A 15,870-nucleotide genomic window follows, 5' to 3' on the forward strand; every position below is an offset into this window, starting at 1 on the left:
ACACTTACATTCTGAGGAATAGCAGCATCCCTTATGTGATGGGGCAACTCCAGAGGCACCGTGTGTGGCTAATAGGTGAGGACAAGGACCCTATACAGTGTGAATAGTTGTCTGGGTATGGGGTTGTCCCTATGGGTTAGTGTGTGTCTAACAGTTGTCCCTCGAAATTTGCAGGTTACTCTGGGTACCCCAACCTGTCATGGCTACTGACCCCAGTGAGAAATCCCAGGACAAGGGCAGAGGAACGCTACAATGAGGCACATGGGCAAACTAGGAGGGTGATCGAACGGGCCTTCGGCCTCCTGAAGGCCAGGTTCTGGTGACTCCATGTAACAGGTGGTTCACTCTACTACTCACCAAAGAAGGTGTGCCAGATCATCGTAGCCTGCTGTATGCTGCACAACCTGGCTTTGCGACGACAGGTGCCTTTTCTGAAGGAGCATGGTCCAGCTGGAAGTCCTGTGGCAGCTGTGGAGCCTCTGGACAGTGAAGAAGAGTAGGCAGAAGAAGAGGATATCGACAACAGAAACAACGTTATCCAGCAATACTTCCAGTGAGACACAGGTAAGAAGATGTCACTGCCTCACACATCTTATACTATTGTTTGAGCTATCATAAGTCTGTCATTTTCACCCAGTGTATGGACCCTGACTTGTCACTTTGCCTTTCTCTTTAACAGATGTTGGTCCCACTTTGTGACCTCTGCTATATTTCCTCCAGCCCTACAGCTGTGTTTCATCGGTATGTGGACAATTAAATTGACAATGCTATATTCCATAGTTATTGCAATTACACATTTGTGAAAGCACAGACTGACTCCAGATTGTTTTGTGATTAATGTGTATTTATTTCTGTGCAAATAAGTGGAGGGGGTTGTAAAATGGGCAGGGGAGGTGGTGGAGGAATGTCCATGGCAGAGTTCAGTCTATTTGTTTCACAGGTGCATTGTCCAACGGGGCATAGGAAGTGGAGCAAGGGAAGTTGAAGGATGGACAGGGTGACAAAGTGGGACAGAAGGGTGACATTCAGGGGGGTCCAATTTCCTGGCGGGGGTCTTGGCAATGTTCTCTGTCTTGTTCCTGGATCTCAGGGACCGTTTGCGGGGTGGCTCTCCATCTGCAGGGGGTGGGGTGCTGGTGTCGTGGTCCTGTGGTGGTGCCTCCTGTCCACTGGCGCCGGCGGAGGTGGAGGGCTGTTCATCGTCCAGGCTAGTGTCAGAGACCCCTTGTTGTGCCACAGTGTCCCTCCTGGTGTTGACAAGGTCCTGCAGCACTCCTACAATGGTGACCAGGGTGGTGTTAATGGACTTCAGTTCCTCCCTGATCCCAGATAGTGTTCCTCCTGCAGCCGCTGGGTCTCCTGAAAGTTGGCCAGTACCGCTGCCATCATCTCCTGGGAATGATGGTACGCTACCATGATGTTGGAGAGGGCCTCGTGGAGAGTGGGTTCCCTGGGCCTGTCCTCCCCCGTCGCACAGATGTCTTTCCAGTTCCCCTGTTTTCCTGTTCCTCTGTCCCATGAACCGTGTGCCCACTGCCACTGCCCCCAGGTCCCTGATTTTCTTGGGGTGGTGGGTTTGCCTGGGTTCCCTGCAGTGGTGGACACACTGCTGCTTGACGTGCCCTGGGGACAGAGGGATGGGCCCGCTGGGTGGGTGCTGTGCTGGTGTTTCCCGAGGGGGGAGGCTCTGTGGTGGCTTCTGCCAGTGTCAGGGGAACCGACTGTCCCGAGGTCACAGATGGGCCGGGCTGGTCATCTTGATCCAGTTGTGCAGAGCTGCTGTCATCACTGTGGGCCTCTTCTGTGGGGGGACTGGATATGTCTGGAACCTCCTGTCCGGTGACGTTGGGTAGGGGTCCTGCAAGGGTGGTAAAGGCATGATTATTGCATCTGTGTGTGCCATTGTGTGTAATGGGTGAGTGACCCTGTACTCCAGTGCTTGCATTCTTGTCTTGGTCCTTGTGTGATATTTGGTTTGGGGTCTGTGTGGGTATCTGTAGTGGACATGCTTTGGTGATGGGTGTCCCTGCTTTGGTGTTGCATGCAGGGCTTGGTGTTGGGATGGGTGGGTTGTGATAGTGGGACATATGTGAGGTGTTTGAGTGATGGGGGCGAGGGTGAGGGTTGGGGTATGTGATGGCATGCAGGTAGGGTGTGGGATATTATAGTTAAGATTTGACTTACCAGAGTCCATTCCTCCTGCTACTCGTGCGAGGCCCTCAGGATGCAGTATTGCCAAGACTTGCTCCTCCCATGTTGTTAGTTGTGGGGGAGGCGGTGGGGGTCCACCGCCAGTCCTCTGCACTGCAATCCGGTGGCTTGAGACCACGGAACGCACCTTCCCCGTAGGTCGTTCCACCTCTTCCTGATGTCATCCCGTGTTCTTGGATGCTGTCCCACTGCGTTGACCCTGTCAACGATTCTGCGCCATAGCTCCATCTTCCTAGCAATGGAGGTGTGCTGCACCTGTGATCCGAATAGCTGTGGCTCTAACCAGACAATTTCCTCCACCATGACCCTCAGCTCCTCCTCAGAGAACCTGGGGTGTCGTTGAGGTGCCATGATGTGGTGTGGGTGATGTATGAGGTGGTGTGTGTTGTGATATGTGAAGGGATGTGTTGTTGTGTGTTGTTTGAGGTGTGTGGATGTTGTGTGAGTGATGATGTGTGTCTGTGGATGCTAGTGTTGTTTCTGGTGGTGTGTCTCTCTGGCCTTCTTTCGTATTTTTTGGTAGTAAGGGTTTGTGGGTGATGTGGGTGTGTGTTTTATATTGGATTGGGTGTGCGGGAGTGGTGTCTGTATGTGTATCAGGTGTGTGTATTTTGAATTGTCCAATGTGGTTGTGTATTGTAAATGTGTGTGTATTTTGAGTGCAACAGTGTGTACCGCCAACGGAATACCGCGGTTGAAAGACCGCTGCGTGGATTCGTAGGTCGTGATAGTGTGGGTGTATTCCTGTTGGCGTGACGGTGAAGGTTTTGTTATCGCCAGTTTATCACTGACCTTTGGTGTGGCGGACTTGTGTGGGTGTCTGGATTATGGCGGATTCCGAGATGTGGGTCATAATAGCTGTGCCGGAATTCCGTTGCCGCAACGGTGTGTTGGCGGTCTTCTACACGGCGGTAAGCAGCATTTACCGCCAATGTTGTAATGAGGGCCAATGTGTTTTTTTATCTGGAGAGGAGAAGAAGAGCAATTGGAGGAATTCTGCGTATGGTTGAACCTATGTGACCAGAACTTAAAATTTACCAGCAATAAAAGCCGGTCACAGGTGGAATTTCTGGATATCTGGATTAAATATCAAGACCAATACTTCAAGGTATCCGTATACACAAAACCCACATTGAGGAATAAATTATTGTATTTTGATAGTTACTACCTAGTTGTAAAAAAAAAGGCATACAGTTTAGTCCGTTTCTCCACTTAAACCTCAGTTGTACCAACATTATAATGACAGAGAAAGCATGTTTCAAAATAGAAACAGTGTAGAAGAAGACAAACGGGTTTACATAGTACGCCACTCTAATCTCAATGATAAAACTAGACATATCATCAGTTCTAAATGGCATATTCCCAACACTAATTCTGATACAGGTACTTTGGATAAATCTGTGTTTGTGTTCAAGAGAATAGTAACTTGAGAAACATCTTGGTCAAATCATTTATAACTAGTTCACAAAAAATGGCCAGAGGTCCAAAACTGAGCAGAAACCTATAAGGGGCAACTATAAATGTGGGACATGTCACACGTGCAAAGAGCTATGGTATCCAGTGAGATCACAAAAGGAAAGAAAACCATCCAACTCACAAATACGACCAGTTGTAGAACACAGAATGTTATTTATCCAATTTTCTGTCCTTGTGGCTTAAGGTTTGTTGCTGAGACAGGAAGGGAGTTCTGGATACAATATAGTGAACAGAAATTGGCACTGGAAAAATGAATGCCCCATTGGTGTTACACTGGATGCTAGCAGGCCACACATTAAGAGAACCAAGTTGGACTATTCTGGAGAAATTACTGGTACATATGGGACAAGATGGCAATATTAAACGTAAAAAAGGGAGGTCTTTGGATATACACTTTGGATACGTTTGAGAAAGGTCTGAACGAGGAGATTCCATGGGAAAATGCAATTACGTAGAATTTGCATTTTTCAGATATATGTATCTATTCCTTGATTGTCTGGAATACCGGTTTACCTAAATCAAATTTGCTAAATTTAGATTTTAATGCATGTAGGGCCACAGAGAGGTCACTTTTGTTTGAGGTTTCCTCAACTTAGCATTTGCATTTTACGTGTAGGAGTTTTAGTCCAATATGGTGTGTTTATTTCATTTCATTTCATTCTATCATATGACAGTTCATTCATCTGTCTCAAGTTTGTTTTGTTATCTCGATTATATGCCAGAGATGCTAGTACATCCATGTATCCCTGGTGTATTTTGAGACTTTGGTTAATCTTTTAATCTAGGCTTAATTTTGTTGGTGTTAGAAATGGGGTCTTTGGTTGGCAGTCAGGTTACCCCCTGTCCAAGCAAGGACCTTCACTCTAGTCAAGGTAAGTCTAACACAATCCAAATGATCCTGTGCCCACCCTCTGGTAGCTTGGCACTGAGCAGTCAGGCGTAACTTAGAAGACAATGTGTAAAGTATTTGTGCAATAAATCATGGAACAACACAGTAGAACACCACAAAAATACACAACACAGTGTTTAGAAAAATATATAATATTTAATTTCTCTCGCATGGCAGGCGCTGCATTGATTCCTCTCAGGAAGTCGGGCTGTGTCGTTCCAGCTCGGCTGTGCATCAATCCAGTGGGCCGTGCGTCGAAATTCCGGTCACAACGCTGGTGCTGCATTGATCTCCTCCTTGCGAAGGTCAGCTGCGTCATTCCGGTTCAGCGTGCAGTGAATTTTTCACCGCGATGCAGGCTTTGTGTCGTTTTCTGCCGGCTGTGCGTCAATTTCCGCCACACAAGGAGTTCTTCTTGCAGGAATGAAGTCTTTTTGGTCCTGAGACTTCAGGGAACAGGAGGCAAGCTCTATCCAAGCCCTTGGAGAGCACTTCTCAGCACAGCCAGAGAGCTGCAAGGCAGCAGAGCAACAGCAAGGCAGCAGTCCTTCACAGTCAGGTAAGTCCTTTGGTCAGCCAGGCACTTCTTCTTGGCAGATTGCAGGTTCTGGTTCTCTTCTCCAAGAAGTATCTGAGTTGGTAGGGGCAGAGGCCCTGTTTAAATACCCAAATGTGCTTTTGCAGTGGGGGAGACTTCAAAGAGTGGCTTAGAAGTGCACAAGGTCCCCTTTCAGTTCAATCCTGTCTGCCAGGGTCCCAGTAGGGGGTGTGGCAGTCCTTTGTATGAGGACAGGCTACTATCCTTTGACAGGTAAGTGTCACGCCCTCCACCCTCTCAGCCCAGGAAGACCCATTCAAAATGCAGATGTATGCAAGTGAGGCTGAGCATCCTGTGTTTGGGGTTTGTCTGAGTGAATGCACAAGGGAGCTGTGAGCTGAACCTAGCCAGACGTGGATTGTAAGGCACAGGATTTAATTGCAGAGAAATGATCACTTTCTAAAAGTGGCATTTCTAAAATAGTAATATTAAATCCATCTTCACCAGTCAGCAGGATTTTGTATTACCATTCTGGTCATACTAAATATGACCTCCCTACTCCTTTCAGATCAGCAGCTACTACTAAAACAGTATATGTTAGGCTATGAAAGGAGCAGGCCTCACAGCAGTGCAAAAATGAATTTAGGAGTTTTACACAACCAGGACATGGAAACTACACAGGTGCATGTCCTGCCTTTTGTCTACACAGCACCCTGCCCTATGGTTTACCTAGGGCCTACCTTAGGGGTGACTTATATGTAGAAAAAGGGGAGTTTTAGGCTTGGCAAGTACTTTTAAATTCCAAGTCAAATGGGCAATGAAACTGCACACACAGGCCTTGCAAAGGCAGGCCTGAGACATGGTTAAGGGGCTATTTAAGTCGGTGGCACAATCAGTGCTGCAGGCCCACTAGAAGCATTTAATCTACAGGCCCTGGGCAAATTACTATGGACTTATAAGTAAATTAAATGATCCAATTGGGTATGATTCAATGTCATCATGTTCAAAGGGAGAGAGCATATGCACTTTAGCAATGGTTAGCAGTAGTAAAGTGCACAGAGTCCTAAAACCAGCATAAACGGTGTCCAGAAAGTGGAGGGAGGCAGGCAAAAAGTTGGGGGTGACCACTCTAAGGCTGTCAGGTCTAACAGTTGGCTACAAAGTCGTATGGATTTTCTTTGCCCAATAGTTTTATGTTTTCAGTGCTTGACACCATGTTTCTTTTGGTCTACACGTTACATCCCAAGCTTCTAGACAGCTCTTGGCAGATTAAGGGGGTGATTCTAAGCTTGGCGGGCGGCGGTAGCCGCCCGCCAAGCGGGAACCGCCAGAAGACCGTACCGCGGTCAAAAGACCGCGGCAGTCATTCTGGGTTTCCCACTAGGCTGGCGGGCGACCGCCGAAAGTCTGCCCGCCAGCCCAGCGGGAAACACCCTTCCCGCGAGGACGCCGGCTCAGAATGGAGCCGGCGGAGTGGGAAGGTGCGACGGGTGCAGTTGCACCCGTCGTGAATTTCAGTGTCTGCAAAGCAGACACTGAAATTCTTTGTGGGGCCCTCTTACGGGGGCCCTGCAGTGCCCATGCCATTGGCATGGGCACTGCAGGGGCCCCCAGGGGCCCCACGGCACCCCCTACTGCCATCCTGTTCCTGGCGGGAGACCCGCCAGGAACAGGATGGCGGTAGGGGGTGTCAGAATCCGCTCCGCCGCCATGGAGGATTCTCAAGGGCAGCGGGAAGTCGGCGGTACACCACCGACTTTCCGTTTCTGGCCGCGGCTGAACCGCCGCGGTCAGAATGCCCAGCGGTGCACCGCCAGCCTGTTGGCGGTGCTACCGCCGACCTCCGCCATGGCGGTAATTACCGCCAGGGTCAGAATGACCCCCTAATTGAGTTAAACTGCATCTATCATGTGATTACAGGTAACTTGTTTTATACCGCGTTTTTTCGGTCAAGCGGTAGTGCTTTGACCTGTTGTAAGAATTGTGGGCTTTCAGCCATGCCCACGACACGCCCATCACTTTCACTCGTTCGTGGGCTTGCCTTTCAAAAACCTTTTGTTATCATTAGTAAATGCTTTAGGTTTGTCCCTCCTTGGGGTGGTTTGGTTACTGCCTTGCAGACTGACCCTGTTACATGGATAAGTGCATGATTCCCCGATACGGTTGAGTGCGAGCAAACTTCTTTTTCTTTTTGTGTCTCTCCTTCATGCTCATGCTCATGGCGGCCAAAGCCCTTTGAATCGGCTCCCTTATGTCAACTGTTTTACTTCTCATTTTCAATTTAAGTGGCAAGAAAAGTCCAGTTAGGAATTTACTACACTACTAGCTCTAACTCGAGCAAACGCAAGACCCATTGCATGCATTGCAAATACTTGTAGCAGTTGTTTGTGATACTTGTGCTTACAGAGGCCCGTTATAAAAAATAGATGTCATCCTTCTTGCAAAACCTATGTGTTAAGCAGGGGCAGCACTGTATTTTACTAACCTTTTGCTCCCTTCACGCAGTTATACTCCCTGCATGACAGACCCTGCACCTGTGAATAGTCTTGTTTGTTCATGTTTGGGTTTTTGATCACGTCATTGAGATATATTGTAGCGACCTCTATCTCCTAGATACCCTCTGTGAAGTAGGCCTAGTATAGATCGGTTGCTATTAGGTTCTATGGCTTGCCATCTAATTTGCCTTACAGGATTTTACCTAATAGGACAGCATGTAGTACTGTATGTTATTTAGTTATGAGCACAGTAGACGGATTATTCTCCTACTTATGGTTGAGTACATGCGCAGCTAGACAGCTACTTAGCAACACCTGCTTGAAGACTGTCCGGCCCCTGTGCTATTATAGACTCATTATGTGGATTGCATTCACACTTGTTTAGCCTGCTTTTTTAAGTTATTCATGGAAATCACCTATAGAGCATAGGCTATCTGGATTTGGTTTTAATTGTGATTTATTTAGGTACGCTATGTGCACTTGTTAACTAGAGTAACACACACACACATTACCCACAACCCTTTACGACTACAAACCATTGGCACGTGACAGACACCAAGACCAGAGCCACACACCACTTACACCTATACACCACCCACGCACCCCACATCACACACCCCAACACATTACTCAACACACCCTCACCTACACACCTCACACAACACCCAAGGCACCACAAAAACACCTCTGATTCACAGAGGAGGAACTAAGGGTCATGGTGGATAAAATCATCAGGGTAGAGCCACATCTATTTGGAGCACAGGTGTAGCAGATATCAATAGCTAGGAAGATGAAGCTATGGTGGAGAATCGTGGACAGGGTCAACGCTGTGGGACAGCACCCAAGAACTAGGGATGACATCAGGAAGAGGTGGAACGACCTATGGGGGAAGGTACATTCCATTGCAGCAAGACACCATCTCGCTGTGCAGAGGACTGGCGGTGGACCCCTACCTCCTCCCCAACAACTAACAGCATGGGAGGAGCAAGTCTTGGCAATCATGCATCCTGAGGGCCTGGCCGGAGTAGGAGTACTGGACTCTGGTAAGTCAACTCTCTACTACTACTACTACCCCCCTACCTGCATGCCATCACATACCCCCACCCTCACCCTCACTCCCATCACTCCACCACCCCCCACACACTCCACCATCACATCTCACTCATCCCAGTGCCAAGCCCTGCATGCCATACCAATGCCTGGACACCACTCACAGCCCTGCATGGACAGCTATCACTAAAGCATGCACACTAGAGAGAATCAGCTATCCCACCATATACCAACTTACACAAGTGAAAACTGCCAGGGCAAATACAACCAAAGAGGGCAAGCCACGGATGCACAATATGTCAGACACAGAAACAATAACACATCATTTACATCCCCACAGGTACACAAGCCATTGTCAGCGGAGAGGAGGTACCAGCACTATCCAGTCCCCCAACAGAAGATGCCCATAGTGATGACAGCAACTCTGGTCTTCAGGATCTGGATGACCAACCTGGCCCATCAGGGACCTCTGGACAGCCGGTTACCCAGGCCCAGTCACATACCACCACAGAGCCTCCCCCATCAGGAAACACCACCACAGCACCCACCAAGCGTACCCATACCTCTGTCCCCAGGGCACGTCTATCAGCAGTGTGTCCACCTCTACAGGGACCCCAGGGCACACCTCGTACCCAAGACAATCAGGGATCTGGGATCAGTGGGCACACAGTTGAGGGGACAGGGGCACAGACCACCAGGGACACTTGGAGGACTGCTGCGTGCCAGGGGGAGGACAGGCCTAGTGAACCGACTCTCCAAGAGGCACTTGCACAGATCCTGGGAGCATATCAACATTCCTAGGACACGATGGGCCAGGTCCTGGACAATGTGCAGGAGAACAGACGGTTGCAGGAGGGACAGTACGAGGGGATCAGGTAGGACTTGCAGGCCATTAACACCACCCTGGTCTCCATAGCATGGGTGCTGGCAGATATGGCCAATATTATGAGGGAGGCAGTCACACAACAGCGGGCCAGTGCCACTAGCAAGACATCTGAACAGCCTTCCACCTCTGCTACCGCTAGTGGCCAGGAGGCCCCGCCACAGGACCAACAGGCCACCAGCACCCCTCCCGCTGCAGATGGTGAACCACCCCACAAACGTTCCCTGCGAACCAGACAAAATCCGGAGACAGGAAATGAGACTCTCCTGATTGTCACCCTTGTGTCCTACCCTGTCACCCTGTCCGCCATTGCTCCCCTTCCTATGTCCCCTTTAACAATGCACATGTGCTACAAACAGTCTGGAATAATACCCTGGACTTTCCTCCATCAAAATCCCATCCCATTGCACTTACCCCTCTATATATTAGCACTTCAATAAACACCCTTGGAAAAAAAGAAGTATGAAGTATGTCAGATTTTTCAAGTATGTATTCATTTAAACAGGTACAAACATTGCAATGCAATTGTACAGAAAATGAGCATAGGTTAATGACCTGTAGCTGGCTGCAGTGATCACACCAGGAGCATATGTGAGGTCACCAACATCTGTAAAATGAATTGCCAAAGGGTACAGTAAATGGGCATAGAAATGGGAAATAACAGCATGCCAGTGCCACAGAAATTCCCAAAAATCTCATTGAAATGTGAAGTAACACTGTCTTATATGTGTGTCATTGGAAGTATTGTCTGATGACTGATGTTCTGTTGTCCTCATTCTCTGCCTCCTCATCCTCAATGTCCACAGGGTCCACTGCTGCCACACGGGCATCTCCAGCCTCCTCCTCCTGCAGAAAAGGCACATGGCATCTCAGGGCAAGGTTGTGCAACATGCAGCATGCCACTATTATCTGGCAGACCTTATTGGGTGAGTATCACAAGGATCCACCTGTTAGATGGAGGCACCTGAACCTGGCCGTTAGGAAGCCAAAGGTCCTTTCTATTATCTTTCTGGTTGGTCCATGTGCCTCATTATATCGTTCTTCTGCCCTTGTCCTGGCATTCCTCACAGGGGTCAGCAGCCATGATAGTTTGGGGTAATCAGAGTCACCTGCAATATTGAGAGACAACATTTAGCCACACACTATCCTATATGGCCCACACAATACCCATACACTAACATATACTGGGTGGGGACCAGGGCTCAACTATTAGCCACTCCCTGTGCCTCTGTAGTTGGGCCATCACATTTGGGATGCTGCTATTCCTCGGGACCAAGGCATCATGCACCAACCCTTGATACTTAGCATTGACGTGGAAGATGTATTGGTCTGCCAAGCACACCATCTGTACATTCACAGAGTGGAAACTCCTACGATTTCTGAACACCTGTTCCTTTTGACGAGGGGGGGACAAATGCAATATGTGTTCCATCAATCGCCCCAATTATGTTGGGGATATGTCCCATTGCATAGAACTCGGCCTTCACTGTGGCCAAATCTTAAACCTGGGGAAATACAATGTAGCTGCAAGTGTTTAATCAGGGCAGACAACACTCTGGTCAGCACTATTGAGAACATTGGCTGTGATATTCCGGCTGCCAAGCCCAATGTCACTTGTAAAGAACTAGTTGCCAGGAATGGAGCACTGATTGAACTTGCACAAGAGGGGGGATCTCAGTGGGGTGAAGGATAGCAGATATCAGGCCAGGCTCCAATTGGGCACACAGCTCTGTGATTGTGGACCTTTCATATCTATAGGTGAGGATGATGTGCCCGTCCTCCATTGTTGCCAAGTCCACCAGGGCTCTGTACACGGGGGTATGTCTCCATCTCCTATTCATCCACTGCAATCCCAATCTGTGGAGCAAAAGAGTGAGGAGCCGGTCACAAACTGAACAATGGGGCTACAACAGAACTTTGCATGCTGTCAACTTGTAATGGGTAAGTGTAAATTGTCCAGTATGTCCAAATTTTACCTGTGACGCAGCAAATATCCAGGGCCTGCCTACCCCCCCCCCCCCGAAATGGCATCCGCCTGTCCAGTGTGGAGGGACGAGTGGAAGTGAGGTAATGCCGCTGACGGTGTGCGCCGCTGCGGGAGGCGGTCAGGAACCGCCGTGCAACTCCTCATTGGTTACCATTGGGCCCTATGGGTACAGTGGCCAATGGTGATCTACGCTGGCGGTGATGGTATGCACCACCACGGACGTGACCGCCATTTTCTATCTCATCCCTCACTTGCTACCTGATCTTCAACAAGAGAGGACCTACACTATGGCGGTCATTCTGACCGCGGCGGTCGCCGCCAAGCGGTTCCCGCCGAATGACCGCTCCGCGGTCAAAAGACCTCGGCGGCCATTCCGGCTCTCCCGCTGGGCCGGCGGGCGACCGCCAAAAGGCCGCCCGCCGTCCCAGCGGGAAAACCCCTGCAACAATGAAGCCGGCTCCGAATGGGGCCGGCGGAGTTGAAGGGGTGCGACGGGTGCAGTGGCATCCGTCGCGATTTTCAGTGTCTTCAATGCAGACACTGAAAATCTTTATGGGGCCCTGTTAGGGGGCCCCACGACACCCGTTCCCGCCATCCTGTTCCTGGCGGTAATTACCGCCAGGAACAGGATGGCGGGAAGGGGGTCGGAATCCCCATGGCGGCGCTGCAAGCAGCGCCGCCATGGCGGATTCCCTGGGCCAGGGGAAAACCGGCGGGAAACCGCCGGTTCCCCTTTTCTGACCGCGGCTTTACCGCCGCGGTCAGAATCGCCCAGGAAGCACCGCCAGCCTGTTGGCGGTGCTTCCGCTGCCCTCCGCCCTGGCGGTCATGGACCACCAGGGTCGGAATGACCCCCTATGTGTGCTGCTGTGACCTATGTATGGAACCTACCATGGCCCGTGTGACTGGGGAAAGGGCCCCAGCCTTCACTTCGGAGGAGTTGGAGAGACTGGTCGATGGGTTCCTACCCCAGTACGGACTGCTGTATGGACCTCCAGACCAATAGGTGAGTACACTGTGGGCACAATGCATGTGGCATGAATGCATGGAGTTGTATGTGAAGGCCTCATGTAAGGGGGGTGGGCGACGTATTGGTTGTGTGGTGGGCCATGAGTGTGTAAACAGTGAAATGAAGGGGTATGGTGGGCCATAAGTGTAACAGGCAGGACTGTTTGACTAATACTATTTTCCTGTGTGTATTTCCTCTGCAGGTCAGCACCCATCAAAAGAAGGGTATATGGCGTGCCATCGCCAAGGAGGTGCGGACCCTGGGGTCTATGGCAGGCGGAGCACCCACTGTCACAACCAGTGGGAGGACCTGAGACGCTGGGCACGAAAGACGGCGGAGGCCCAGCTGGGGATGGCCTCCCAACGAGGAATGGGTGCCTGTTGAACCCTGACCCCTCTGATAGCCCACATACTAGCAGTGGCCTTTCCAGATCTGGATGGGCGCTTGAAGGCATCACAGCAGCCACAAGGAGGTGAGTAAAGTGCCCATCATTACAACATACGCCTGGTAGGGTGGTATCCGGGTGGTGGATGTGTGTGAGTGGGTGCCCTTAGGCCAGGCCTAACATTTCAGCGTGGGTCCCCTGGTGGCCAGGGTTCTGAAGGGATAATCCTGCGACCTAGTTCGTAGGCATCCACTACTGGTCAGGGTTTTGTGGGTCCCAGGTGTGCTGCATTTGCCTGTGTGTGCCCCACCCCTTGCCTTGGTGGCTACTAATATCACTGGTAGTGCAATGCATAGTGCGTAGGGCTGTTCCCTGTGTGTGAGGGTGCTGTGGACACCAACGGTGGTGTTGGTGCAGCCATTGACCAAGTGTATCCTTTGTCTCTTCCCCCCACCTCATTGTTTTGTCACCCTGTCCTTATGTGCATTAGCATCATCTGGCGGAGGAGCAGAGGCACCAGCAACGGAGGGAGCTGTGTCCCACAGGACCCAGGAGGCAGAGTCCACTGATGCTGAGGGCACCAGTGGGACGGTGGGCGAGGGGAGCACCATGGTGGAGACTGGAGGGGATAGTTCTGACACAGATACCTCCTCCGATGGAAGCTCCCTGGTGGTGGCGGACACCTCTGTGACCACCCCAGCTACAGCCGCCACCCCGTACCAGCACCGCCCTCCCAGCAGCCCCTCATCGAGTTGCACCTGCCCGCTGACCCAGGAGGGTGGGCATCTCCTTCCCCCCAGGCACCTCAGGCCCTGCCCCAGTTAGCCATGCTGCCCTGAGTGAGGAGGCTATTGACCTCCTGAGATCCATCTTTGTAGAGCAGTCAATCATTATGAATGCAATCCAGGGGCTGTCAGCCCAGGTGCAAAAGACTAATGCATTCCTGGAGGGCATTTACACTGGCTTGGAGGCCCAACAGAGATCGATCCAGGCTCTGGCCTCCTCTCTGATGGCAGCAATTGTCCCTGTTTCCACCCTCCCCCCTCCAACTTCCTCTTCCCAATCCCATTCTCCTCAACCCCAAACTATCCCAAGCACACAGGCAGATGAGCTTGCACACAAGACAACACACTTCATCCCACAGGCACTCACACAAACACCATCCAGATGCAGACATACCAACATCCACTATTTCCACTGTCTCCCCCTCCTCCTCCTCCTCCTCCACCTCCCTCCCATTTCTGTCTACACTCACACCTGCATGCACTAGATCATCATCCACCACCAGCATCACCACCACACCAAAAAGAACACACACCTCACTGAAAGACACCGCCACAACAGCCATGCACACGTCCCATGTGTCCTCTCCTACTGGGTCTGTCCCCCCCTCCTAAGGTACACAAACACAAGCAGACACCCAACAGCCATCCACCTCACAACAGCATCCAGCCCGTGCACCTATACCAAGAATCAGCAGACAGACACCTCCAACAACCACTCCCTCTTCCTTCACTCCCAAACCTTCTCCTTCTTCCCGCCCCTATGTTCCTAAAAAACTGTTCCTATCCACCATTGACCTCTTCCCTGCCCCTCCTCTCCTCCCATCCTGCATGTCTGGCCAGGGTGGGAAGAACCCAGCCAAGCACCTCAGCCACCCAGTCCACGGGCCCAGTCGTCACCACATGCACTCGTGGTGGAAAAGGGTCCAGAGCACATGTCCTGAGGGTGAAGGAGCCTGCACCAGGAAGCATCAAGGGAAAGGAGCTTGCCCAGGCTGCTGCCAGGAAGACAAAGGAGCCTGCCCCAGCTGCTGTCAGGAAGACAAAGGAGCCTGCCCCCGATGCTGCTAAGAAGGGGCAGGCTCTTAGCAGCCTGCCCCAGCTGCCAGGAAGACACAGGAGCCTGCCCCAACTGCTGCCAGGAAGACAAATGAGCCTGCCACAGCTGCTGCTAAGAAGGGAAAGGGGCCTGCCCCAGCTGCCAGGAAGACAAAGGAGCCTGCCTCAGCTACCAGAAAGATTAAGAAGCCAGCACCAGCAGGTATGAAGAGCAAGGGGCCTGGGTCAGGAACTGTGACGGAGCCCCCACCACCAACCATGGTTGTGCAGCCGTCCGAGGTTGCAGGGGCTGGGCAGGAGCCTCCCCCACCAGCAGCAGCACCACCACCTCTAGTGAGCAGCCGTCCGAGGTTGCAAGGTAATGGGCAGGAGCCTCCCCCCACCAGCAGCAGCACCACCACCTCCAGTGAGCAGCCGTCCAAGTTTGCAGGGGATGGGCAGGAGCCTTCCCCCACCAGCAGCAGCACCACCACCTCCAGTGAGCAGCCGTCACTGCCAGCGTACGGTATGTAATCCTGCCTCCATGGGCTGCTGTGCAGCCTTCCCCCTGCAAATCCAGTGGGTATGACACCCACCAGACTATGACCTTGCACTCCCCAGAATCAAGAGCACATGGCACGATGCCCCCCTCCTGAACCAGTGGGTAAGACACCCACCTACCCCAGACTCCCCAGGATCAAGAACACAAGCATGAAGCCCCCTCCAGAACCAGTGGGTAAGACACCCACCTACCCTAGACTCCCCAGGATCAAGCACAGGGCGTGTTGCCCCCTCCAGAACAAGTGGGCAAGTTACCCACTCGAGAGACTGTGGCCTTGCACTCCCCAGGACCAAGCACAGGGCATGTTGCCCCCTCCAGAGCAAGTGGGCAAGTCACCCACTCGAGAGACTGTGGCCTTGCACGCCCTAGGACCAAGCACAGGGCATGTTGCCCCCTCCAGAGCAAGTGGACACAAGGCATGTTGCCCGCTCCAGAGCAAGTGGGCAAGTCACCCACTCGAGAGACTGTGGCCTTGCACTCCCTAGGACCAAGCACAGGGCATGTTGCCCCCTCCAGAGCAAGTGGACACAAGGCATGTTGCCCCCTCCAGAGCAAGTGGGCAAGT

The sequence above is a fragment of the Pleurodeles waltl genome, chromosome 6, assembly GCF_031143425.1.
Source record: "Pleurodeles waltl isolate 20211129_DDA chromosome 6, aPleWal1.hap1.20221129, whole genome shotgun sequence".
Lineage (NCBI taxonomy): Eukaryota > Metazoa > Chordata > Amphibia > Caudata > Salamandridae > Pleurodeles > Pleurodeles waltl.